This window comes from Ceratotherium simum, chromosome 26, assembly GCF_057802395.1.
Source record: "Ceratotherium simum simum isolate JZ-2026a chromosome 26, ASM5780239v1, whole genome shotgun sequence".
Classification (NCBI taxonomy): domain Eukaryota; kingdom Metazoa; phylum Chordata; class Mammalia; order Perissodactyla; family Rhinocerotidae; genus Ceratotherium; species Ceratotherium simum.
The window spans coordinates 5,515,583-5,542,838 of record NC_141925.1 but is presented as its reverse complement, the minus strand read 5'-3'; the positions used below and the strand labels follow the sequence as shown (position 1 = coordinate 5,542,838).

Genomic DNA, 27,256 nt, shown 5'->3' with positions numbered 1-27,256 from the left:
GGTAGCAGATGGAGGGGAAGTGGAGTCACAGATTTTTTTCTTTAATGTTGCATATATTATATAGCATGTGCACATGGTGATGGGTGTGATCCTGTCCTGTCTGAAGGTGTCAGATACCATCTATAAGCAGGAGAGTCCTAAGTCTCCATATCAAACCTCTTCCTTGTCCTCCAGACTCAAAGAACCAACTGTTTTCTTGACATCCCTACTTGGAAATCCAATGAGCATCTCATGCTGAATATGTCCAAAAATGAACTCCAAATTCCTCCTCCTTCTTCAACTTACTCTCTCTCCTTTCCCTTCTCCTTCCCTGAAAATCTGCTCCCCTTGCAATCCATCTTGGAAATAGCACTTCCATTTTTGAAGTGCTCGGGCTAAAACACTTGTAGTAATCATTGACTCCTCACTCTTTTGCACATTCCACAGTCAATCCACTACCTAAGTATACTGCCTCTGCTTTTGAAACATATCCAAACTCTGATCAGTACTCACACCTGCATTGCTACCAAACAGGTCATCTGTCACCTGGATGACTATAATGCTCCCTAACCCCATGCTGGACTCCCTGTTTTGACCTTGCCCCACATCTCCACCCAATAGCCAGAGTATTCCTTTTAAAAGGTGCATCGTGGCATGCTGTCCCTCTGCTCAACATCCTCCAATGGCTTCCTGCCTCACTAGAAGCAAAATCCTAGGTCTATACTATGATCTTCAAAGCTCTACATGATCTAGCCCCTCACTAACCCTCTGATGACATATGGTACCACTCTCGTCTCTCTCATTCCCCCCATTTCAGCCACACTCACCTCCTTGCTGTGAACGTGACAAACAATACCAGCCAAGTGTCTCTGCACTGGCTGTTCCTTCTGTCTGGTCCTCCCAGATATCCACACGGAACTCTTCCTCCCCATGTCCAGGTCTCCACCCAAATGCCACATATCAGAGGTGTATTCCCAGACCCCACTCCCATATAAAATAGCATCCCTCACCCAATCCATCATGTCCTATTCTCCTTACCTCATTTTATTATTCTTCATGGTAATAACATTATAAGTCATTTCTTTTCTACATATATGTCTGTGTCCCCCAACCCCCCACCCTTATCCCTAGTAGAATGTAAGTTTCTTGAGAAAGAGAACTTTGTTTTTGTTGGTTGGTTTTCATGATACATCTTTAGTTTCTAAAAGATCGCCAGGAATTTCGTAAGTGCTCAACAATATTTGTCAGCGAATTAATATATATAATCTGATGTTTCTTGGTTTCTTTTCTTCCTCCATCCCTCACTACTATAAACAAATTTCAATGAAATATTACATTACATGGCAAATAAAACGACATGAAGAGGTTCATTCAAATCTTTTTTAAAATTCACTCTATTTTTCACAAGTTAAATATTTTCATTAAAAACTAATTACGTAAAAATAAGTCTTCTCTATATTCACATCTTTCAGTAGAAGCATACAAGAAATAAATTAAAGCCTATACTATTTAACTACAAACTTTCCTAAACGCCCATAGGTGGTCAGAATATCCAACGTAATCAGCCTTTGTCACAATAAATATTACTTTAAAGTAATAGTTAAAATCACACTGTGATATTAGGTTAAAATGAGTTGAGACAACTTATATGTTTAACAACAGGGAGACTATCTAAGTAAACATTAGATCAATTCAATAAAATATGCAGCAAAGAAAATAATAATTAGAAGTAGGTAGACCAACAGCAACTAGAAGGATGTGCAACTATGACATACAACTATCTACTGGGGCTTTAGGGGAATAAATAAATAAATAAATAAATAAAATTATAAAAAAAAAAAAAAAGAAATAGGTAGGCTTATGAAGAATGTGTATATGTTGAGAAACAGATTAAACAATGAATGCATATCATATATTTGAATATGTAAACATACATCCATAAAGAAAACATGCATATATTAAAAATAATCATAGCAGATTGGTGGAATCATGAGTAAGCCTTTCCAATTTTTCTAAAATGATTTTTGCTATATTGTCTTATTTATGTCAATTAAGGAATGATACTTTGTGAAAATGGGAGAGAATACACCAAAGTTAAGGGGAAAAAAAACCAACACTGAATTAGAAGCCAATAAAAATTATTTCCAGTCTCTAATAGTCCAATAACTTACTTAAAAGGACACGTCTTGATCAAGGTATTCATCACCTCTGGGTCCCAGTTTTCTTTTCCAGAGATTAGGGATGATAATGTAATGGGATCTCTAAAGAGAAGAGCGGCAAGGGCAAAGTTCTGTATCCATGAAATGTCCTAATATTCTTCCTGGGCACACAAGAAGACTACATTTCCCAGCCTCCCTTGCATCCTAGCAGGATCATGTGACTGAGCTCTAGCCAATGCAGTGTGATCAGAAATGGTATAAAGCACTTCTGGGAAACAGTCTGCACACTTGCCAATGTTCTCTCTCCTTATCCATGGGACTTAAACCAAAATATTCCAAGATAATGGAGCCACAGCTAGAAGGAGCCTAGATCCAGGGAAAAGCCCAATTCTCATCAGACCACTGAGAGAGCAAGAAATAAATCTTAATTATGTGACACCATTAACACTTTGTGGGGTCACTGCATGCAGTGTGTTGTCTATTGTCTTAGTCCATTTGGGCTGCTATAACAAAAATACCATAAACTGGGTAACTTATAAACAACAGAAATTTATGTCTCAAAGTTCTGGAAGCTGGATAGTCCAAGATCATGACACTGGAAGATTCGGTGTCTGGTGAGAACTCACTTCCTCATTTATGGCAGTCTTCTCACTGCAACTTTATGGTGGAAGGGGCCAAAGGCCTTTTCTCAGGCCCTGATCTCATTCATGAGGGCTCCACCCTCGTGACCTAAGCATTTCCCAAAGGCCCACCTCCTAACACCATCACCTTAGGAAAACTTTGAGGAAAATCCCAAATGGTCCCAAATGAAACCTTTAACATAAACGTTTAACATGTGGGGATTTATCTTTCTCATGGGAATAAATAGATTCGAGACTAGGATTATGATTTTCAAACAAGGTTTTCCAATGGGTTGTGCCTTTTGCTGGATGACAGGATTCAAATACACATTAACGGCAGTCAAGAGGACCAGCTACGGCTCAGTGAGGAGGCCAGCAAACCTTCTCTCCAAAAAATCAACTAGAAAGCTGGACAAAATTGACCAAAAACAACAACAACAATATTTCAGCATTCTAAAAATCAACCAAAGGCATCCAACAATCTGAGAAGTACTTACCTGGAAAACTACTGAGCTTCAGGTAAGAACAATGGGAATCTGTGGTGTACTAGACGGGGACTGTTCCCATCCCTAGTTGGCATGAAGGGTCTGCCTGGGACGGGCAGGCTGTGAGTACTGGCGGCTTTGTTGCCACGGTCAGAAAGGATTCAGTTGATTTGGAGTGGAGGCCAGTGACTATATCCAGCAGCATCATTGGTAGAAGCGATATTCTCAGTGGTGGAATGCTGGATATCTCCAGCTTTCCAATGACATAAGTGGCCTGAGGTTGTGGTTGGGGCAAGCATATTCCAAATTGAGACTATGGACAGGTTCATTGGAGACTGGAGAGGCCCAGGCTATCCACATATTCCTGATTGATCCTGAGGCAGCATGTAGATGAAGAGGTAATGCAAAAGGGCCCAGCAGAATGTAAATACTTGGGAAGACTTGAAAATGGCCTGAACACTGGACACACTTCCCTACACACACACACAGACCCACCAACAGAGACCACGAGCCTTCTACTGCTAAATCCCTGTTCACACACAGCCTTAGTTCAATTTTTGGCTGGCCATTAAGTGACTAGACAACGGAAAAAGCTCTTGGAAACCAAGGTTGAAAACAAAAGAAAAACAACAACAAAAACAAGAACTGAACAAAGACATCAGTGCCCACATACCATGAGGGGAACAGATTTCACAGGTGTAGCCCAGGCAAGTTTAGACACAAAGAAACAAACAACAAAACCACAGCACAATAACTATCTGGGGAAACTCAGAATCCAGAGTTGCTACATTGTTACCTAAATATCTACTTTTCAACAAAAAATTATGAGACATGCAAAAAATAGGAAACTGTAACCAATACTCAGGGAAAAAGTAGTCTATAGATAACATCTCTGAGTGTCACCAGATGTTGGATTTTTGGGTTTAGCAGGTTAAAACTTCAAAACATTATTATAAACATGTTCAAAGAACTAAAGGGAAAAAAATTTTAAGAGTCAAAGTTTGCAAGTGATGAATCCAAGAATAGAAACTCTGAATAGGGAATAAAATAAAAAGAGTTATAGGAATAATATGGATAAGTACATATAAAACAAATTAGATAACCTAGATAAAATGGAACAATTCCTAGAAAGACACAAACTACAAAAAACAAGAAGAAATAGAAAATCTGAATAGACCTATACCAAGTAAAGAAATCGAATTAGTGAGCAAAAAATTTCCCATGAAGAAAAACCCAGTCCCACATGGCTCCACTGATGAATTTTACCAAAATTTTAAAGAAGAATTAATATCAACACTTCTAAATCTCTTCCACAGGAATAGAAGAGGAGGTAATATATCCCAGATCATTTAGGGAGGCCAGTATTTCCCTGACATCAAATCCAGACAAAGATATCACAAGAAAAGAATACTACAGACCAACATCCAGTATAAATACAGGTGCAAAAAATTCTCAAGACGATACTGGCAAACCAAATCCTGCAACACCTAAAAAGAATTTTCAACCATGACATACAAAAATCTGTCAATGTAATATGTGCTAATAATAGAATGAAAGACAAAACCACATGATCTTCTCAATAGATGCCAAAAGAACTTAACAAGAACCAAGATGCTTTCATTATTAGAAAACTCAACAATCTAGGAATAGAAGGGAACTACCTCACCTTTATAAAGGGCATCTACAAATAACCTACAACTACTATCACACAAAACACTGAAACCCAACTCAGCCACTCCCTAATTCCTAACCCACAAAAACCATGAACAACAATGAATGTTTCTGTTTTGAGACATTAAGTTTGGGGTTAATTTGCTTCACAGCAATACATATCTAAAAATAATAACAACAACAATAATATGAGAAGGTAAGGGAAGAGGAGGAGGTGAAGGAGAAGTGGTAGCAGCAACAGTAATAATAATAGTTGTTGTCGTTGTTGTTGTCACACAGGCTGTGGGACTGATAGACTAGTGGGCAGCAGACCACAGCCTCTAAGCCTGCGGGGCTCCTAGTCAGGGCTCCAGACTGTGAGACGAGGGTGGATACTGGAGCTCAGCCCCTAAAATGATGGCCCGTGTCCAAGGCATCAGAGGGTCCCAACATGGCATCAGGTCCCCAGCACTTAGATTCCTCCTAAGGTCACAATTGGTCCTTCATAAGACTAAGCCTACCTCAACACATCAAATGGCCCCAGCTGTGGGCACTGGTGACATAGGAGAGGGAATTGAGATCCAGCCTCCCAGAAAGTGAAGTGGAAGGGCCACCAAAGGCAATACCCGTTTCTCAACAAAATGCCTGCATCATAATCACAGAGCCTGGAACCTCAGTCCTGAACAGTTCAAGGAGCAAAGAACCCCATGAAGTCCCCACTTCCCGTCTAATACATCCGAGAGTTGCCCAACAATTGCTTTAATGGAAGATTGCTGTACTTGGGTTCCTAGATTTCTGTCCATGTCCACCTTCCTGTGGTAAGACAGCTGCTCTTCCCAGGCTATTCTCATCCACATATCGTTATGTCTCACTGCACCCAACCCATGAAGATCTCCAGATGGCTTCTTGGGACAGTATACCTGTATTTCCTCCGTCCTTCCCAATATGGGCAATTCATGTTCTGAGTGAGATACATTGGCCCCTAATTTGTTGTGGGTTTTGTCCCCTTTATGTGAAGGTGTTCAGCTATGAGAACTGAGGGCTCCTTATGATAGAAGATGCCAAACTATATCTACTTTACTTTCATTTGCAAGTGAAAATAGGCAAGTCATTGCTAAAGAGATCAATTAAGGTTAGATTTGGGAGTTATGTAAGTAAACACGGAAATCTTAATCCAGCCATGATAACTAACAAAAGTACATTAAAAAAAAGTCTTAAAGGACTACATGAAAAATGGAGACAAGGTACCCCCTAGTATCCTCCTGACTCGAAGATTCTAGATTCAGTGAAAACCTTGTGGTCAATACAGGCACAAAAAGGGCATCTGAAATAAACACATTCCCTCTTTTACACTGCTTTTAAAATAAGCTTTCATTTGCAGCAAGACATCAATGATGGGAATTCTAAATATATTTGAAAAATACTTAATAAATACCTTATTTCCTGAATCCATAGATAGGGGAAGCAAAAGGTAAACAAGAAAAAGTGACCTCTGTAAATATGTGCAAGGTCATAGGCTGGTGTCCAGATTTCCATGACCATAACCAAACATTCATAATACACTTCTCTCTGTTGGTTAGGAAGCAATCATCATATTTAAGGTAAAAATAAGATCCGAAAACATGACTCTCTCAAAACAAAGTCAATTTAAAGTTATAAATTTTAAAATCATAAAGTATTCAAAATGTTAAATGGCTCCATCTTCAGGGTAAATGTGAAAAAGCTCTATTTTTTTTTTTTTGAGCCCTGAAAATGTAGGAGCTATTTCAAGTCCTTCCTGAATTAGACGGATGTAGCTGTGGTCTCAAATCCCCATGGCTCTAGCAATTGGAGCTGCACAATCAATTTTGCAGGTTAGCAGTGTCCACAATGAGTCTGAAAGTGTCCTTAACCGATTATGTGCTTGGGTGTACTCATTTGTAATTCAAACTCTCATGATATTCAAAATACCAGTGAGTAAAGCAATACTTTCTCTCCAAGGGCATCTGTCAAGTTTTTTCACCAGTGTTCTCTCGAGGGTCTTTATACCTTATTGGGGTGGCAGCAAGGGGACCAGGTCTTGTTTTCCTCCTTTCCCAGAAGGAGAAATAGAACAGGAATCTACTTCCCTACATTATTTTATAAGACAGCTGTTGAACTCGAATATGATCTATATTTGTTATGGAACAATATGAAAATTATTAAGCACTACTATTCACATGATATTATAATAAGACAAAAACATACAGGCCACCCCTCTGTCCCCCCAAATCACAAACCAACAGACAGTCCAATATGAAAGAGATCATTAAAGTTAGAGCTGGGAATTTTGTAAGTAAACTGATCATGATCACAGACCACAGTGGGAGTAAGAAGTTGGGTGGAGGGAAAAGAGATAAGGAACCAAGACAGGGCAGAAAAATAAAAGGCTGTTTAATTTTAGACAGCATATGAGTGGAATAGTGGAAGAGGGCAGGGAACACAGCCTATATTAGAGAAAACAAGAAATGAGATTCGGTTGTCTACTTCTATAATTAAGAAAGGAAATCAACACTTGATAAAATGACTAGAGTAAACAATGCAAAATATGGCATTGCTCAGTTCTTTGCTACGACCATCTTGTTATTTTCAGTCACTAAAACAAACCAATGGGTGCAGACAGAAGTTGACAAATCTCCACTCGGAACAGTTAGCATCAGTTATTCAATTCAGACAGCAAAGGCATGGGGGATGCCATAGTAAACAAAACCAGTTGGTTGCCTGTCTTATGGAGATTACAGCCTAAATGAATGCTTGTTGGGGGCAGCTTAACCTAAAAATAGGCTTTCCTCAGGTAAGGGCATGTGTGCCCAATAGACATATAACACTGTTCTCCATTTATCAAGAAAATGAAATATATGTTTATGTGGTTTTAGCTTGTAACCAATGCAATGCCTCAGTCAGATTAAAAAAGAAAGAAAATGACCTAATAATAACTACAATAATAATAATCATAATCATTGTGATTATAGCTGACATTTACTAAGCTCTTACCATGTGTTAGAAACTAAGCTTTTACTTTACTAACCTATCATTTAATCCTCACAAAGACTCCTTGACGTTACGCAGCATTATTGCCCCCTTTTACAAATGGGGAAATGGAGGCACAGAGAATTTAACTAAATTATTAGTCATGTGGCCAATTTGGAGCCGGGATATAGAACTGGGCTCTCTGACTGCAGAAATAAGCCCCGCCCACTAAACCAGTGGTTCTCCTCCCTGGCTGTTCATTAGACTCACTTGGGAGGTTTGTGAAAAAGCCACCAACACTTGGGACCTGTGTCCAAATCTGCTAAATCAGAATTTCTGGGGGTGGAGTCCAAACAGCAGTTTTCTTTTCTGAACTATCCCACATAATGCTAACGTGTGGTCAAGGTTGAGAAGCTCTGCATTAGGCTGGCCTCCTGCCTAATACATAATCATGAAACTTCTGATGGTCTCTATATGGGTCTTCTTCTTGTCACCAGGAGATTTTTCTGAAAGCCTTGCTACTCAATGTGCCATCTGCAGATCAGCAGCAGCAGCCCCAGGGAACTAGGTGGAAATGCAGAATCTCAGGCCTCTTCCCAGATCTACTAAATCAGCTTCTGTATTTTATCAGATCCCCACATGCACATCAATGTGAGCACCATCCTAAAGTGTGCCCTAGAGAGGAAACACTAGTTCTTAGAGCTATTAAATAGGTGCTTTGAACAACAAATGCACAGTAATAACAATCACCTTCACCACCCAGCCTCCACATCCCAACCAAAAAAAAAAAAAAAACCCACCACCACCAAGGGTCCTGTGGTCAGACACATTTGGGACAAACTGGATTAAACAAAGTCAAATTACTTTCTCTACACCAGGCTCTAGCAGAACCTATAATGTTAAAATACTAATGTGTATCATAAATCTCCAAGAGGAGAAGTTTCCCAAATATTTATGACCGTGGTACCCCATAACCCAGAACTCCTATTAACATCTTTTGCAGACAATGTGTTCCTAGGGACATATTATAGAAAGTATTCGTTCAGAACAGATGATCTTTTTTCTTACCTCGATGGTTACCCTGCACACCTCTTTATAGTTAGGTGCTGGCTATTTGCTTATTACTATGAATACTGGTAGTGGTCATGGAACTATAGGAAACCTTTATCAAGCATTTACTATGTATATCAGGCATAGTTCTAAGTGCTTGCATTGTGTTAACTCATTTTATCTTCACAACAACCCTACTAGATAGGTATGGCTTGTGTTACCACTTTATGGTGAAGGAAATGAGGAATAGAGTAGTTAAGCCACTTGCCCAAGTTCAAACAGCTAGTAAATGGTGGGTGCAAGATTTTAACCCTAGATGTCTGGCTCCAGAGGCTTCCTTTTAATCACTAGACCATTGGAAAAGGGATCCGTTACCTCCTGGCTACTCTGAAAGGTATCCTTAGATTGGCCCAGAGAGTTTCTGAGCTTAGTCCATCAGCCTGAACTTTTAACCAAAAGCATGCAGAAAGAGCACAAAACCTCAGCTCATGCACTCAAGTGCCCTCATCCACCATGAGACCTAGGTGCTGACACTCCAAATCACTTCCTGAAGAGAATGAAGTGTCAGAGCAGACCTCCAAATGCTGACAGGCTAAGTTTCGTATTCTTAACACATGACACACTGCTTCTCATGGGGCTCACCAGTGGGGACAACAAGGTATGGATCTTTCATCCCCTCCACCACTCAGTCCAAAACAACACATCAGCAAGTCCAAGGAATCAAAGTAAGGCGTCAACAAGATGATGCCAACTCATGGATGTTCAAACCAAGCCAGAACACTCCAGTGGCTTGTCATGTCATTCCCCAACTACAGGTTGATGGACTCAAGTGAATAAGAAAACAATGACAGGCTCTTGGGAGCCCACTGAAGCAGAGTCAAGAATTTGCATTATTTTTAAAGCTTGCCTAGACTTGGGGCTCACTGTGAATCACTCAATGGAAAGTTAATGACTCAAAAAGGGGCAGAGCTTTCCTCAGGCACATAATTAGTAAAAAAAAAAAAAAAAAAAAAAAAAAAACAGACTCTAATGTGAAGGATAGTAAGGGTCCATTCTATACGATTAAAATAACTCCGTGTCTTTCTTTCACAGCAGGGACACTGGATCTGGGCAGCCAAGGAGTAAGCATCCAGAAAAAATATTCTCTGCTGAGGAGGGAAAGAGGGCTATTAGTGTTTTTTGCTGTTGTTGTTTTAATTTCCCCCTTAAGTGCTGGGAGTGGGCCCATAAATAATGCCTAACACTAACCAAGATCTCCTCCATGTGCTGGGTGTCCCGCTACGCACTTTAAAGACATTTGATCTTTAAATACTCACAATTCGTTCCTTCAACAAATATTTGCGAGCTTACTTTGTGTCAGGCCCTATGCTGGGTGTTGGCAATTATGTGAGGGAGAATGATGTGTCTCCCCTTCCCCAAATGTCCCCAGAATCTGTGACTACGTTACCTTACATATTCAGAAGGGACTCCACAGCTGTGGTTAAGTTAAGGACCTTGAGATGTGAAGATGATCCTGGATTGTCCAGGTGGACACAAGGTAATCACATGGCTTCTTAAATGTGAGAACCTTTCCCAGCTGCGGTCAGAGGAACACGTGACTAGTGAAGAAAGGCACAGGGAGATGCTATGTCGCTGACTTTGAAGATGAAAGAAGAGGCCATGAACCAAGGAATGCGGTTGGTCTCTGGAAGCTGGAAAAGGCAAGAAATGGATTCTCCCTCAGAGCCTCCAGAGCAGACAGCAGCCCTGCTGACACCTTGGGTCACTCAGAGACCCATGTTGGACTTCTGAGCCACAGAAGCACAGGAGAATAAATTTATGTTGTTTTAGCCAAGTTTGCAGTAATTTGTTACAGCAGTGATAAAAAACAATATAACAGTGAAAAAAGCCCTGCTCTCACAGAGCTTATACGCTAGTGAAGGACACTATAAATACTACCATCCCGATTTTAAAGAACAGTAAACAGGCTTAGGGAGCTAAGCAACTTGAGTAAGTTTATACAGTTAATAACCTGGAGAGATAGGACTTGGAACTCAAGAAATCTAACTCTAAAGGCTGCACCAGACCCATTATTCTATATTGTGTATCACGAACAGCGTACAGGGGCCCTCCTACCAGAGTAAATGAACTTGGGTGACCCTCGGTGCTGCCACAAGGGTTTTTTGTTTCTTTGGTAGATAGTCAGGAACGATGTGAAATTATGGTCCTGCACTCCAGACACCAGAGTTCGCTCACATGGGTGGAACAGCAGGTGGGAGATGGAACAGGGGTTTGACCTCAGAGCTCATCTTCCTCTTTGCTTCCCTTACTCCTCCTGCTTCTTCCTTCCTTCCCACTGACACGATTGGGAGAAGATGAGGACACTGCCTCTCCCTGTTGCCCAGGGGTCACTCTCCCTGCACATGGCTACAACGGTCCTCTTCGCACATGGGCTCCAAAGCTTTGGCACAGGACCTTGTTTCCAAGCTAGTTTATCCACAATGCAGCATGACACCCTTCACCAATAATAAGGGCGGCCAAATTACCCACTCCCTTTGGTTCTCAGTCATTTTTACCTTTCATCTTAAGACGTATGCAGCTTCTCTGCTCTTCCAAAGGATGGGTCTCTTTTCCAGAATTTCCACAAGCTAATTTTGCTCTAGACCAAGCTGAGACCTAAAATCCAGGCATCCTTCCTACCCCTGCTCCTGAGCTGCAAGCATATATATGGTATGTTTTATGGCAAGACATTTCCAGAAGCGCTCCAAATTTAACTATTAGTCAAACAAGTCAATTAACAAAATACCCCACCAAAAACCAGTGCTGTTTATTCTAAGTTTCACTTACTGAGATACTGCCTTCCTGAACCATACTTCTAGATTTGGCCCAAGGTTATAACCGAGTTAGGTCTCTAAATAAGGTCTTGAACCACTCACGGGAGCAAAGAATTGGAAGCAACCCAAATGCCCAACAATAGGGGATGCCCGAGATATACTGTGGTGCAGCTGGACTATAAAACCTTGAAACAGATGTTATATATTGATATGTTGACATGGAAAATGTCCACAATATGTGTAATCACAATAGTTATAAAAGAGAGTATACTGAACAATCCCTATTTTTTCACCTATTGTACAAGCATATATGCACAGAGAGCCTCTAAATAGTTTTACGTCATAGTTAATAGCACCACAAATCACAAGTGCTGGTATTGTGGCATTTACTTATTTTTTTTTTTAATTTTTGCTTTGACATATACAATTCAATCAACAAATGTTCATTTCATACCTACTGTGCATAGGAATGCATGCAAGGGGCTCAGAGGAGAAGAAAAGCCCATAACTCCTTGGTGATTCTATTAACCCTTCATTCAGCAGCTATTTATTGCAGATTTATTGCATGCTGAGCACTGGTGTAAGCACTGCAGAACCAGAAAGAAGCAAGACAGACATGCCTTGGCTCTCTTGGGGCTTACACTATAGTGGGAGTCGAGGGAAAGACAAATGAACAGGAAATGGCAAACAAGGATTTTAGTACCAGGCTCAAAGTCTGTCTCATCATCTCATGGGCCTCGATCTCCAGATGGTCTCCTTGCTGCTGTCCTGGCCTCACACATCGGTTGTAGCAGCTCATACTCTATCTCAGCCACCTGCTGACATAACCCCTCTAAATTCTTCCATCTGTAAGACTCCAAACTCTGAAATCTTCTTCTCTCTCCATGTCTTCTCATCTTTCACCACAATAATATCAAAACATGTTAGTCCTTAGTGGTCAATTCAGTCATGTCTGTCTTCCACATTTGTCAAATTCAACTTCTGCACTCAAATTCTATCACCTTAACTGTCCTATAGCTAAGGATTAGCCTCAATTACCACCCTTTTCTATGACCCATGGCCCCAAAATCAGTGGTCTCCTTGGCATTGCTAATCTGCCCTGAGTCATCCCGTCTATCCATTTTCCTCCAAATAGGAATGCAGCTAAATAAAGTGACATGCAGGGTTTATACGAGGCCCATTATGGCATCACAGGCCTCCTCTGCTTTTCAGGCTCTTTCCCTACTCTCAGTCCACACTGCAGGGGTTCCCAATCTCTTCTGTCATCCAGACCTTCATCCCACTCTTGACCCCCTAGCATCATCAGATGCCCCAGCCATCTTTCCTTTACTAAAAACATCAAGGACATCTGACCTCAGAGAGAATCCAAGGGGAAGGAGTTACAAAGAGAGAGAAATGGAAGACCCAATGAAAATGCAGAACACTGAGCAAAGTGAGATAGGACTCTCCTGGTTAAACACCTCTCCTTCCAAAAGTCTAATAAACTCTGCCAAGAAAGGATTCCTTTTCCTCCAGGAGTGACAGAGAGAAACACACACAGAGTTGCAGGTATCTGAGAAGACATAAAGATCTTAGCAGATATCTTAGTTCCAGAGAGATAAAAATATTGATCATTATCTATTATCTGGCACATCCTCTGATGGGCAATTTTTACACTTAATCTGTAATGATCAAAACCTGTTTTCAAAGTTCTATTGTTACATACTTAGTACAGATAATGAAACTGGGCTCAAAATTAAGTGATTTGCACATAACCAATACATATGGGAGCCAGACTTTTGAACTCAAGCCTGTCTGAGCCTAAGAAAGCCACGACCTCTTCCCCCAGCTGTTAATATTTAAGTTAGAAGGAGAAAAATAAGAAGAAATTGAAAATAATTGGTTATGGGAAATCCTCATTAAAAACCTCAAGTGGGTCCTGAATCTTCTGTATCATGCAATGAATTTTTTTTCCCTTCTCATGTGAACAGATTAAACTAATAGATTATGAACGTTATTCTTAAGCAACTTATATCAGGGTTGATGTGAGCCTGTTCTTGAAAGATAAGCTGCATATCAGCACTGAGGGAAAATGAATTAAAATGCAAATCTGAGAGTGCCCCCATTGTTATGCTTTCTTTAATAGATATGTCTTCCTGAATACATCACAGGCAAAACTGTCAGTTTGCATCCCAAACAAAGCAAAATCAAGCTCTAATGGCATTTCACTAAGGGTAGAGTTTATAATTGGATTTTGCCATGGGTGGAGTTTGGAGCTGACCTTCACCTGGACCCATAATCTTTGCCTTGTGGAGGAAAAAAAAAGGACAACTCCCCCTCCTTGATCCCTTTCTGGAGCAGTGGTTTGACTGAGCACCCAAAGCCTCAGCTGCAAGGGATGGGGCACCCCTACATCTTGTGCACCCAATCCCAAACGGAGCAATGCCCACTCTGAGGCTCCAGGATCGTGCTGTAATGGACGAGAACCACCTTCGGGCAGATTGCTGACAACAGTTCCATCAAGAGCTAAAGGCTGCTTGGGCACCACACTTAACAGTGACTAAAGGCAGGTGAAAATCTTTGAACAGGCTCTGTCTTTTGGTATCCTGAAATTCCCATCTCATTAGGATCAAGAGTCAGTGCTGCCCATGCTAGAGAAGATACACACCCAAAAGTTTGTCAGACCCCAAAGCAAATAGCAATGCAACATTTAAATACTAAACAGAAAGGAACGTCCAACAAAATGTCAGAAGGCTGTGATTATGTTGGAATAACAATAATGGCAACAACAGCTAACATTCCCACTCAAAAAAGCCACATGAGAAGTACTGGTGTGTTCTCTAGCCTTAAAATGGGAGGGAAGTAGAAATCAGGCTGGTAGAAAAAGTCTACAGAAGCAGTACAATTTGAGCTACACCTTGAAGTGTGCAATTTGGAGAGGTAAGGATGGGTATGGAAGAAGAGCAAACATGGAACGACAATGAGAGCATGCACTAGGGACACCGAATTTCATGGCGACGTGTTTGGCTTTTCCTATCCAACACTCTCGTCTTTCTTTTAGTAACAGAATCCCACTGGTCTTTGGCTAATAGCCACCCTCCCCGTCATATGACCCTTCCTCCTGAAACACAGGGTTAGGCATACAACTGTGCAAAAGAGCCTACTCCACCCAAAATGGTACTTGGTCTAAGGCTGGGCATGTGAGACGCCTCCCTTACTCAGGGATTGGTAGGATACCAAGAGCGAAAGTGTCCTCTTTTCCTGAAAACAAAGACACTGATGAAGCTGGAAGTCTGGAGTTTCAGGGTCATCCTGGTCACTACATGAGGACAGCCTATCTGAGAATGAAACCAAAATAGAAAAAGAAATTGGAGATGAGCCATGGAAAGAGGGAAAAACAGAGAGAGAAAGAAAGAAATGTCACCCTGATGACATTATTTGAGCCCCAGAATCTGGACACCCAAATCTAGGTGAACCCATGGAACTTCCAGTAGGGGGGGCCAACCCATATTCCCTATATTATTTGTTTGAATTGGGGCCCTGTCATTTGGACCCTAAAGAGTCCTGAAGCGCATACAGTCAAGTTCAGCAGGAGGAGAAGGGCCATGAGGTGGAGGAGGCTTGAGCAGTAGGTGGGTGCCATATTTCAAGGTCAGATACTTCACTGAATTACCAACTAAGATATTTTCTACTTTGAGAACCAGAAGCCACTGGAAGACAAGAGTCTCCATTATTATTATTATTTTTTTTACCAATGTGAATAGGAAGATAAGACTTCACCTTAAGAACTGCAGCCCTTTGCAAGAATAATTTCCACTCCTCCACTGCGTGTGTGTGTGTGTGTGTGTGTGTGTGTGTGTGTGTGTGTGTGGTGCAGGCACATACCTCATAGAAAAAACATTAACCACCCCCTTCCCATCCAATCAAGTTGTTGGTGGCAGTGTCCCTGCAATTCCAGTATGTGAGTTTGACATCGCCTTTTTCTCACGCATTGTCCTACTTTACCGTTGGCCTCTCTTTTTCCCTACACCTTGAAAATCTCATTTACCTTCCACACTTGAGTGATCAGACAGCTTGGAGTTCTTGTAAATAACTCTTAGCAATTGCTGAGTCCTGACAGGGCTGAACAAAAAGGAAGAGAGCATTTCTCTGTAGTCATAAAACATTTCATTTCTCCATGCATGTTGTGAGTTTGTATGTTCACCTGCATATTTATCAGAATTCAAAAGAAGTAGGCAGAGCTGTCGTGCCAGCCACACAGTTATGGTTTTTTAGGGAGATTAAAAATCTCTACTCTAGCGGAGGAAATTCTAAGGAGTTGAAATTGAATATCCACCAGAGGGCAGACTTGTTATCTCTACTAGGTTTGGAACTCTCAAATTTGAACTCTTCACAAGAGAGACTTCTGCAAATCGTTGCTTCCTGAGTACTGTTTCCTTTTTGGTTTTTATTGTCTTCATATAATGAACCCTGTAACTCACGCTATATGGAGAACAGGACTGTATGATTGCTTCTGTTTGGAAGCTGTAAAGCTAGTTCGGAAGATTAATATTTTCTACCCGGAAATAAATATAAAAACAATAATAATGAGCTTTCATTTATTGAGCACTTACTACAAGTCAAGCCCTTCATTTAGCACTTTACAGTTCATTATCTTGTTTCATCTTCAGAATCACGTTATCAGGCAGGTACTAATGTAATTATCATCTCCATTAAAAACTAAAGAAACTGAGTCTTAGAAATCTCATTAATTTACCTAAGATCGCACAGCTAATCTGTGAACGATAATTTGGTGGTTGTAACCCAAATAATCAGAAGCCAAGTTCTCAAATTACAACAAAAATAATATATATAATATTATTAATTAAATATATATATAAATAATAGTAATAAACTTTTGCATATTTAGAACTATTTAGCCAATTGCATACTCCCCCCTGCCAAACTTGACTTAAGATCTTTTAATTCAAAAAATTCAACTTCATAGGACTCCAGGATTTTTACATGATATTTAGCATTATACAGAAGTAAACATTTCAAACACAATGACAATCTTCTTGTGATGAGCTCCATTGAGTATGTTTATAGGCAATTAAAGCACTGTAATAAGAAATTTTAATACAAAAAGGAATTTTGTGGAAAACGTCACTTCTACCTGATGTATAAATATTAGAAATATAATATTCCCAGAATAGAAATAGATATGCAAAGAACAATCCCGCCACCCGGAGAGATAAGTTTTAGAACGCTAGTTTAACTTATAATTATTCATACTATTACCAGGCTTATGATATGAAAGAAATCTAGTAATTAGCATTAAGTATAATTCAAAGATATATAAATACAAGTATCTGCCTGATTTTTCAATGCATACACATACTATCCCAATAAACAATGCCCTCTGGAACTTACAGTCTTTGGCTGATGATTAATATCACAAAATCTGTAGTCATAGAATTTAAAACACAGGAAAGCAGGCAGTGTTTGGCAGGCAGGAATTATACTTCTCAAGATCTGCCTAAATTGGCATTTCTTTTATACTTGCCCACCCCCCCATCTGTATTGCACTTACTTAAGGTTTAGGTAAAAATACTCCTATAGGCACCCATCAACTCGTAAAGACTGCAGATCTAGATTAAAATGTCAGATGGACCAGGCGGTTTTACATACCTGTGGCTTTTTAATTTATTTAAAAATATGTTCTACTGAAACCTTTGAAAAGAAAATAATAATAACCCATAATGGCTTTCCAATCTTGGGGCTAAGAAACCAAGCTACTTCTCAAGCTTAGAGAACATCCAGTGTTTACACGAAAACCCCATTGTCAATGAAAACAAATTAACATACCAACACAACAACAACAAAAAACCTGGATGATTTATCTGATTTGTCAAGCCCTGGAAACCTTTCAGCTGCTAAGGTATTTAGTGCAATCAAAGGTTGCAACTACAATGAACTTACCCTTCATTTATGCTCAAACAGGATTCCTTTAGGCATAATGAAAGGCCTCAATGAAATTTGTTTTAACATGGTACCAAGAGCTGTTTAGTTGCGCACATTTCTCAAAAAATATAACCACCTTGACCAAGTATTTCATGGTGAATGGTCTTATCACTCCCCTAAAGCAATTTTCAAGACTCTCTTGGCCAAGAGAGTCCTCTTAGCCTGTTCCCACCCTCTCTCACTTCCAGAAATTCTCCTTTCAGGGACGATGCCTCCCATTCTGGGGATCCACTTACACAGCAACCTCTCCTTCAGTGCTGTGTTGAAAGCCTAATTCAACATTAACCCTCCCTGGGCCTCACTCTGCTGAGTTATTGTTACATGCCCGTTCTCCTCCATGTCGTTTCCAAACTCTCATAATGTACAAACCTATGAACTTAATTTGGGTGCTGCATTTCTCCAAGTCTGTCTTTCCTTGAAAACATTATCACCACCATTCTTGGCAGAAGGAGGAGGGACCACCTCCTGGAACCCTCGTCCCTTGTGTGGCCTGTGCTGGAAGTGATGCCCCCCCTCACTGCCCTGCATTTCCTTCCTCACTCACAAAGTAGTGAGCACTTCTTAAAGACGTACCACGCACTTAAACATTGAGCCATGAGCATGCCCGGCACATCCTGTCTAACATAAAAATTCTGTTCTTTGGGAATCTGCATTGTTTGATTCTGTTACTCCTATCAGTGGAGTTTTCTTAAGTGTAATGCTTTTGCAGCTAATGCCAGTTAAGGCAGACTTTCAAAGAGGGACACCATTTGATGGTGGTGAAGGTCTCACAGGCCTCATAGCTCCCCCAGCTTCTGAAAGCTTATTCGGCTAGAAAGCATGTGCTCTGACACCTAATTTGGTTCAACCTACTCCAAGTTTGTTCCCAGTGATTAGGGGGCCAGCCAGATGGTTCACAAAGGAAGACTATCTGTTGGTAATAGTAACACGAATCATGGCAATTTAAACCTTGGAAGGAGAATGAAGGAAGAAGCTTGGTTTCTCCCAAGGTAAACCAGCACACAGACAGAACAATGACTTCCTGGGCACGAAGGAAGCAGTCACTCCAGCTCTCAAAGATGCTCTACTACCTTGAATGATGTTGGGCATTTGTCATCTGAAAGTCGACGTGGAGATAAGTGGATGACATTCAATTCCTTTCCAGACATATTTTTGATGAGTATTTATGTTTTGACTTGGCTGTTAATTTCTATAAGGTTTTCTCTGCAGTGCACAAGCCCTTCTCAACTCGTGTGAGCTATTTCATTAGTCAACTTTCCCGGCCAATGGGGTAGATAGGGAGTAAGAGGATTGCTGGATAGAGTGTTCACTTATTCATTTTTAAACAATTATTTATTAAGACCTGATCAAGGGGCAGTGCTGCAGAATAAAGTTAGACCAGGCTCTGCTCTTACAGAGCTGACGTTCCAGTCGTCAGTGGGAAGGAGGAGAGAGACAAAACACAAACAGACAAGAGGTATATGTCCTAGTAATACTAAAACAAGATCAACTGTGGGACATGATGTGGGCCCTCTCCCACAGACTGATTGGTCAGGGAAAGTCTCTCTCGGGATGCGACACTTGAGATGGAGGTGTTCATGGAATGATGGTTGGATGCAGAGTATCTAAGGGAGAGACCAGTTAGTGCAAAGTCCCAAGATGGGAGCAAGCTTGGCTTACAAAGGGATGACTGGAGCAGTAGAAGACAAGACCCAAGTGGCATCAGGAACCAGGTTATGGAGAGCCTTGCAGACTAGGATAAGGACTTTGCATTTGGTTCTAACCATGTTGTGAAGCCATTGAGGCGAAACGTGATTTGATACTTGCATTTAAAGCGTCGCTCTGGCTAGATGTTGGAGAATACAGATGCAGGAACTCAGTTATGAGGCTCTACTAGGAATGAGCCCAGGATGGCAGTCTTTGTCCTGAGATGGTGGAGCCAGAGAGGCAGAGAAATAGGTGGACTTGGGATACAATTTGGAGGAAGAGCTTACAGAACCTGCTAAGGAAGGACTACATGTGGTGGATGAAAGGAAGTCCAGAATCAAGATTGACTCCTTGATTTTTGGCACAACTGAGGGATGAGCATCTTCAGTGAGGAGAAGAACAATCCTAAGGTTCTTCTATTGACCTGTTGTGGGGGCGGGCTTTAAACAAAGTCTCAGGTTCTGTTATTAGGCACCAGGTCACTACTCACCATAGTTATTATAGCACCTTAAGACCAACGAGGGAAGAAAACAGCACAAACCTGAGGAGATGATATTGATTCAATGCTTAATATTCTCCTCTTGGCACTTTGAAGGAGCAATTTTCCTTTCTATTGCCACATCACGTCAGGCTTCTATTTGTCTTTTCTGTTTGTGTGGGCAACAGGTGGAACCCAATCACATCCCTGCCAAATTTATAAGGAAATATAGGATGCAGCTTTAAGAAGGGAGCCTTCTAGAGCTGCTGAAAATCGAGGTGAAGAGCACATTCATTGTACTTAGTTCTTGATATTAACATGACATTTTATCATCTGTATGAGATCCGGGAAAGCCAATCGACAGAGTGAAAAGGCAGGAGAGAAGGGGATCCTCGCATTCATTCAACAAGTATTTATTGGGTACCTGAGATATGGCAGACACTGCGCTGGGTGCTGGAATAGAGAGGACTCTGCCTCCAGGAGCTTATAGCCCAGAGGTGGAAACGAACAGTCCTCAAAGAGCCGCCATAGGAAAAGTTAAATTACTACCATGCCAAGAAATGAAAAGAAAGGAACCCAGACCCGTGAGAGCCACTGATGGAAAAGTGACCTAGGCGTACATGGCTGGATGACCAGCTTAACTTTTGGTAGATTCCTAAGTCAATTCTCTCAGGATTCAAAGTCTCAGACACCACCCCTTCCCATTTTCCCATAGCTATATAATTATTAAGAACTAGTATTTAAATGCAGAAAATAGGACCTTTACTTTTATAACACACACAGCAAAATGTTTTAAAGTAAGCACCTCAAGACTGGGACTTCTGTCCCATTTTTCTTTGTCGTCTACAATGCCTAACCCTTAGGAACTACTCAATAAATATTTGTTTAATGAAACTAACAATTTGAAAGGAAGTAAAAAAAAAACAACACTCCATTTGCTAGAACATTAGAGCTGAAAATGACAATAAGTTTCACTGAAAGGTAATCATGTATAAGTATTCCAATAAAATTCAAATTTTGGTTTTATATAAAAATCAAATGATATTCTTTATGACTGAACATCAAAGGAAGCCTCACAGGCATGTGGAGACTGGTAAGAGCCGCCATCATTTCTGTCACTATTGACTAACAAGCTGAATCTCATTGAACTTCTGAGACAGAACTAAACAGTCTTATTCACAATCATCTGAGTGCTTGAAGAACACTGCCTGTGATTCACAGTCTTCACTTCAACCCAACCACTTTTAGCAAAATACTGAGTCAGACAGGGCCGGGTTCCCACCTGATAGTTGCAAGCATAGTATTCTTTCAGAGCAGCATTGTATCTGAAGCCTAGCAATTGGGTGGGCATTACTGTTGGTTGTCCAGGATCCACCCCACCTTCTCAGTTTTATGTCAGGGAACCCCCCCTCCTAGTTTCCATGTGGTTTGGATACAGGTTACTGCATTGTCAACCTCCATCTTCAAGGGTGGTCACATGACCAGGTCTGGCCAATCACTATATTCCATCTTTCTGTCCATGGTGATTAGTCTAAGGATTGATACATGACTTAAGTCCATCCACTATGATCTAACCTTGGTGCTTCCACGTGAACTGTTGGGAAAGGTGGTTTTCTTCTCACTGGGATTCACAAAGATGATAGACTATCATCTTTGTCACCACATAGCAAAACTCACTGGGCAATAAACATAACACCAGGGAAGGCAGGCAGAGTTATATGAGCCTATAAATTATCTCTTTGGCTTAAATCCATTGGAGTTGGGTATCTGGTATTTTCAAATAAGAGTCCACCTTGAGAAAGGACAAAGGGAAAATGCATATAATCCTCATGAAGTAGGATTGCTAGAGTTAGCAAATAAAAATACAAGTGCCTAGATAAATGTGAATTTCAGATAAACAAAAAAAAATTATTAATATAAGGATACTCCATGTAATATTTGAGGCATATTGGTAATGGAAAACTGATATTCACTGTCCATATGAAATTCCAATGTACCTGGACATCTTGTATCTTATCTGGCAATCTATGGCCAGGGAAGTGGGGGCCCTGGTTTCTGGACTAGCTTGGCCACCCACTTACTGTGTACCCTGGCATTGTATCATCACCTGTAAGGTTTGTGTCTTTCCTTGTACACTTCATAGGGCACACAAATAGATTAAATCATTATAAAAATAACTTCAAATAAATCTACTATACACACTGCCCATTCCAGCAAGAATGCTCAGTTGCAAGGAAAGAAAGAGCCCCAAAATGGGTTTATAAATTTGCACATCTACCATCTCATATACTGAGCTGTAAGGAGGTTAGGTAGGTTGTCGGCAGCCATAGGGCAGTTCTCTCTCTCTTCTACCTCCCCCAGCACATCCCTTGGTTGTTCGGCTGGTTCTTCTCACAGTTACCTAATGGACACAACAGCTTTCCACACAACCATGTCAAGAGTCAAAAAATAAGTAAGATCAAGGAAATGTCTCAGAGGCATCCCCCAACAGAAATCACATCCCATGGCCAAGAACGAGTTCACATGGCCACCTCATCAAACTCCGAGCAAGGAGATGTTCTGTCATTGGTCAGAGCTAACTATGGTTCACTTCCTGAGGCTAGTAGAGGCTCCTGTGAAACACGGCTTCCCAGTCCTGTCATCAAATCAGTGTTCTACTCGCCCAGGGGCGGGGCAGTGACTGTTGGATGGGTTATCTGCAGTGTCCAAACACTCCTGCTTTAGTTTGTGTGTCCCAGGAAGTAACAGAAACTTCATTGGGGGCATAACCTAACAGAATGCTGATTTTAAAAGACATTTTAGCAAGTTAGAAAGAATACCGGAGTGTCCATGAACTCTAGACCTGGCCTTGAATCCTACCCGGATAACTACTTCCGTGACCTCAAGCAAATCCCTTCATTTTGATCAGCCGCAGTCATCTACTTTGTAAAATAGGGAACAGAGTCCCTATCTTAAGGATAGTTGGGAGGATAAAATGACACCATGTAGGTAAGGCTTTTATCGAAGTACCTGGTGTAGAATGAATTTCAAATGTAAGTTGTTAATATCTTCTTGAAATGCTCAGCAAGAGCAATAATTAGAAAGTCTCTCAAAGTGAAAAATAAAGTGGAGTCTTTTAAACTAGTGAGCTCCAAATAAAGGTTGGCATTGCTGATTCCCACATGGACGTCTCCACTCTTAACCACCTGTCATCTTTCAGTCAGACTCAAGGGGGACCACTTGAGGGGTCTGAGTCTGGGTCATTGTACACAGAGTTACAGTTGGTCGGATAGAAATGCCTGCCCATTATGGTTTGCTTTGAGACCACAATGTCATTTCATATAGGCCACCGAACAGCTGGCAGATGGCAATGCCTTCTAGTCACTACCAACTTGGGACATTTCTTAACAAGTAACCTGGAGGTTAAAAGCTCCTTCTCCCATTACCAAGCCCTTGAAGTGGTTTACACGAACAGGGGGAAAAATCTACCTTCTGGATCATAAAACACATGCTATGTGTTCCAAGGTCTCCACTTACTCAGCAGATGGTCTCACACCATTTCTAAATTTTTGGGCCAGACTGCCATGATATATTCCTCAATAGTCCAAATTCTAAAACATTTGACCCTGAACTGCAATGTTGTCTTTGGTTTTAACAAGAAATCACCATTCCATGTTGTAGTTTCTTATGGCTTGTCTCCTGGATACCCAAGAGGGACACGTGGGAGATCTTAACGTCTAAAGCAGCCATTGGGCAAGACTCACCCTACTCTACTTATTTTAAAATGATCAGGCAACCATTTAACACCGGGTAGGGCCCACAGCCACAAAACTAATGAGAAGTTTACCCTCCATACATTCCAAATTCCCAAAAGATTAATTGATTCATATTTTCTTTGCTCAACCCTGCATCACATTTCCTCTTTGACATTTATACCCATTCCCTTAGTCTCTCCCATCTGATTCCAACATCAATAGTAGATTCTCTCCCTAAGGCAAGAGACAGTCATGACACCTAAGAACTAGCAGATTTAGAGACGTTTCTCGTTTCCATCATCATTGGTCCCCACTTCCCTTCCTCTTACTTTCCATCAAAGACCTCATAGAAAAAAAAAATAATCTACCCATAACAGATTCACTATCTGAATTATTCAGATACAATACTTGCCCACTCTTTAGCTGCTCAACAATTATATTGCTTATTTGGCATGGGATACCTTGATCTATAATTATCATCACAGGAATCACTTAAATGGCCTTGTTTGCACCATCATCCTTACAATAACCTTATGAGGTGTCATCAGCCTCATTTTCAAGATGAGCGAGTGGATGCTAAGAGATAAGCAGCTCCCACAATGTCACAGGCTTAGTCAGGGTCAGCATGAAACTTCCATCCTGGAGTGTCTGACGTTAAAACCCTTGCTGTCAATCACAAGACCATGCCCATGGGGGCATTTCCAGGAGGTATGGATTTATCTTGATTTTGAACTCACAGTCTACTCAAACCAGACACAACTATGCCTTTCTTAAGAAAGATATTCAAATCCCCCAACAGCAGGAAACACGCCTAGACCAGGACCCAATGCACTATGAGGGAGGCACTGAACTTGTTCTTAAAAACAGCCATTGATCTCCTCTCTGAGCTTCCCCCTCAACTCATAAGCCTTCAACATTCCTCTCTCATTGCTCAGGAAAGTCCTCTTTTCCTCTCTTTCCTAAGAGGCTGAACTTTTTTGGATGGATGCTCAGCAACAGAGGCTCTCCAGGGTCTGTTTTGGGCTGGGAAAACATAGCCTTCCTCCTTGAGTTACGGGTCTGTGGACCCATGTGGATGATGCTGTCCATAGGTCACACATGATTTGAAGGTGGGGAAAGCCAGAGACAGCATACATTGCTTAGCAATTTTCAATCAAGTGCCTGTAGTAATGTTTCTAGGGTAATTAGATTCATGACCTGCCACAGGGAACAATTTCTTCCACTAACTTATCTGGACCAGAGATACAAGCATAAACACTCCAGTGGGGCCTCTAAATTCTGACCCAAACTTGAGCTGCTCTGACTTTCATCTCATGCCAGAAGCTGCTGTCTGAATTATGGCCGATTTCCTGCTTCTACCTTGAAATAAACAGGCCTCTGGGAGTTTCAACAGCCTCTTAAGACTTTTCTATGCATATGTGGATGAAGAAAACAGCAGCTGGTAAAAAAAAAAGAGTGAGAGAGAGAGAGCAGATGAAAAAATGAGGGGGCGGGGGGAACAGAGAGAGAGAGAGAGCGCCAAGCTGTCCTCAGCTTCTTGCCATTCTAAATTAATTATCAAAGCCCCTATTAATTATGTTATTCCATCGGATTGACTCAGACAATATTACACCACTATATATTTCACATTTTAATATGACATATGATTTTATTAGTATATTCCATTAGCTTTGATGGAAACCTATGTCTCTAGGATGATTTTTTTTTTCCTTCTCAATAAAGGAAAACCATAAAGGATATTACAAATTTAAATAAAGCTTGGGAAGTGTGAAAACCATTTAGAAACCCGAGAAATGGCCATTCACATTTGCAATAGTAGTTCATTAGCATCTGGCTATTCAGTCATCTAAACTAAAGCTCATTTTCTCTTTTTAAATAAGCAGTTTCTTATACTATCTCACTAATGCCCTTCATGGATTCCAAGCTGCATTTCAGTGAAGCTGCTGCAACACCATAAAACGCAGAGGTGGCTTGTTGATTTTTCCCCTCACTCCTCGAGACCATCAAGGAAAGAAGCGAGACCTAGGAAACAAATTTATTCTGCACTATCTTGTGCCCACTCTGTGTTCTTCCTGGCTCACAGCAGCGCCTGTATAGCCTCATTAATACCTCCCCCTCTTCTAACAAATCTGTTTCTATGAGGAATGTGATATTTGGGCTGTGATCTACTAATGCACGAAGACAGAGAACTTGCGTAAAAGACCGATACTGAAATAACAATGTGATTCCTGAAAAGGAGTGGTTTATGCGTCCTTTAAAACTTGGCCACAAACTGAGAACACCTCTGATAGATGCTCACTTCATCTACGATATACAGGCAGAGTATGGCAGGGATAGAGATTCATTAAATGTGTATTTATTGAGTGTTGATGAACAAGGAAGCCAGTCATAGTCCTGCCCTCCAGAACTTACATTCCAATGGGACTTGGTAGATTTTGCAGAAGACTCTTCTCACTAATTGTGTAAGAAGGACCCATCCTGGAGAACTGCAGAAACATCCAACGTGGAAGAAAGAGTCCAAGGGGGCTACCATGGATGTAGGATGGCCAAGGTGGAAATCAGAGAGTTGTGGGAGGATGCAAATAATTCAGCCACATGTCAGAACAACCAAAAGTTCACGGTGGAGAATAATCTCAGGAGTGGACAACTGAATTATCCATTCATTCAAGAAACATATGAGAGGTGGAGTCAAGATGGCGGCATAGGCAGACTCTGAACTCACCTCCTCCGTGGACACAGCCAATTTACAACTACTCGTGGAAAAATTACCCCTGAGACAGAACTGAAAACTGGATGAGAGGAACTCCTGCAACAACGGACAATCCTAACTGAGGTGGAAGCTGCAGAGACTCCCTTCCGGAGAGGAAAAACGCCGCCTTCACAAGCCGCCAGCTTCACGGCCTCCGGGAGCAGCTCACAGGTACGCAGCCTCCCTGGTGGCGCGGGGCCCTGAGCCGGGGAGCGCCCCCGCTGTGGGCATTTTGTGGACCCAGCACAATCGAGACCAGCGGCATAATATCTGACTTTGCCTGCTACTAAAACATTGGGGAGCACCCCCAGAAAACCCGGTTCACAAAGAAACTAAAACTGGCTCTTAAAGGGCCTGCGCACAAACTCACCCGTTCCAGAAAGCATCCTAAAATCACCAGAAAGAAAGGTGCACAGTGCTTTGGTGACAAGAGACTCACCTAATAGGCCCTGAGTGCATCTCGGTGAGGGGTGAGACCTCTCCAGGGACTGGGACATTGGCGGAGGCCACTGTTGTGGCCCGGTGTGGGCGTGCTGACACAGACGCCATTGGAGTTCTCCCTGAGGCCTGCTAGCCCAGGGTCTGCATCACCCGCTAGAGCACCGATTTAATCCAGCTCAGCCAGGGCAGGCAGCCCACCCTAGAGACTGGCCCCACCCAACAACAAGCCCTCAGGCAACGTGTGGGCCTGCATAGATTGGTGACTGGATTCTCTGCAGCCTGGCAACTGAGCCGACTTGAGCGGGGCAGGGTGTGCACAAGGAGTGGGTGGAGAGTGTGGGGCGGTGGCGGAGTGTGTGGGGCTCCCGCCGTGGAGAGACTGGGTCCGCTTGGGGAGGTCGGGGCGCTCACACGGGGCAGGACTGTGTCGACTGTGTGTGTG

General features: G+C 41.6%; 1 long non-coding RNA gene across 1 annotated transcript in view; it reads right to left on the bottom strand.

Moving 5' to 3' along the window:
- Positions 1 to 26,890, bottom strand: part of LOC147913557 (uncharacterized) — a 398,277-nt gene extending 371,387 nt beyond the window's left edge. The window contains exon 1 of the long non-coding RNA XR_015556436.1: positions 26,813 to 26,890. This is a non-coding gene — a long non-coding RNA (uncharacterized LOC147913557). The remainder of the gene's footprint in view (positions 1 to 26,812) is intronic.
- Between the last annotated feature and the right edge of the window lie 366 nt (positions 26,891 to 27,256).